The 1,517-nt window shown below is 42.1% G+C and overlaps 1 protein-coding gene across 1 annotated transcript in view; it reads right to left on the bottom strand.

Moving 5' to 3' along the window:
* LOC118338243 (equilibrative nucleoside transporter 2) overlaps window positions 1-992 on the bottom strand; it is a 13,914-nt gene extending 12,922 nt beyond the window's left edge. Inside the window, exon 1 of the mRNA XM_035675516.1 lies at window positions 813-992. The gene's annotated coding sequence lies outside the window, so the exon portion shown is untranslated. The remainder of the gene's footprint in view (window positions 1-812) is intronic.
* Window positions 993-1,517: the final 525 nt, after the last annotated feature.

Genomic DNA, 1,517 nt, shown 5'->3' with positions numbered 1-1,517 from the left:
TTTTCCTGCTACCTGATGCTTCTGTTCTCAGTAATAAGAGTTTCTCACATTACCCATGAGCCCGTATGAAATAAGTCAGTCAAACCCTGGAGGCCTCTGTCTGAGTCACAGCAGATTATTGGTCCTTACAGTAATCCAGACTGAGTCACATCGAACATGTGTGCTTCTGATGGCAGGAACCACGCAGCAACCAACACCAGAAAAAGGGACACACATTGTAGAATAGACAGACAAGTCTTTAGCAGATTATGATAAAGTGCATGGGCTCTGTGTCAGCTCTCTGTTGAGTATCTAGGTCCAGACAGGTGAACAGTAGTGGCGTTAAATAGAGCTGTGTCACTGTCTCTCAGTAGTACAGGGTACAGAAACAATACAGAGTGACAGGTGTGGTTTAACATCATGGCTGAATATTAAGGGCCAAATCAAAGAAAAAGGGACTTTTAGTAAAATAGCATTAAGACAAGGACACTGTGTAGCATCCTGACATATGATGCACCTGTTCTGTTCTGTGAAGAAGCAACAAACGCGAAGATAAAGAAACAGTATTCAATTAAACTAGTAATAACATATTTATTCTGTTATTACCAGACTGTACATCTACTTGTATACTCATCCACATGGAGTCTAACCTTACTACATACAGAGGAGGAAAGCAGAGCCCCATTACCATGTTTACCCAGTCGACAGTGAAGTAAACAACAGTTCTCTGATAAGATAAATAAACCGACCTTTCAGTATGAAACACAGTGTGTACAGCAACACAGCCATCTGTTAACACCGCGTTAGTGCTAGCTAGCGTGACAGAGACTCACCTTGGTTAAACGCTGGTGTTTGTCACTGTGTGTTCATTATGTTCCCACCGTCAGTTCAAGCACTCGCGGTACCCGAACGGTCCAAAAAGATTCAGAGGGAGGCAAATTAATAACAGCGTACATGTATCTGTCGGCCATACACGTGGTGGGTGTACGTGCAATGCTACGGTAGTTTGTAAAAACCAGCCCCGTGAAATGTGCAGTACGTAGCGACTACGTCACAGCGCTTCCGGTTAACGTTAGATAGAAGCGCCATCCATAGATGAGACTCGCGGGCATTTGACAGGCGGTAAAAACTTTCCCCTTCCCCCATTTGCCTTCGTCTAGACTCTAGATATTGTTTTTAGGGCCATTCTAACTTTTAGTGTAAATTCCCGCTATTTGCGAGATGCCTGATGAAAAACCTTCTATACATGTCAATGAATAGGCAGTGTTTCATCCATAAATAACTTAATGTGTCCAACACTATTTGGTGAATGAAATGGTGTATCAGCAGGTGTAACCATGCTGAACAGACCTTTTTCAAAGCAGCCATTTTGACATGAAATAGTAGGGTGAACACAGGTGTTACAGATGAGAGGGTGAATGGAGGGTGATTGGGACCGTATAACAAATATGGGGTTTCATTTTCTCACCTGTTGAGTTAAAATAAAATAAAAATATAATAAAAAATTTACCCTGAAAGCATCACGTGAGGAAAAGGAC

This window comes from Morone saxatilis, unplaced genomic scaffold (assembly GCF_004916995.1).
Source record: "Morone saxatilis isolate NCDOM2014 unplaced genomic scaffold, NCSU_SB_2.0 Contig4, whole genome shotgun sequence".
Classification (NCBI taxonomy): Eukaryota; Metazoa; Chordata; class Actinopteri; family Moronidae; genus Morone; species Morone saxatilis.
Note: the sequence above shows the minus strand (reverse complement) of the source record. Positions and strands in the feature narration are given on the sequence as shown.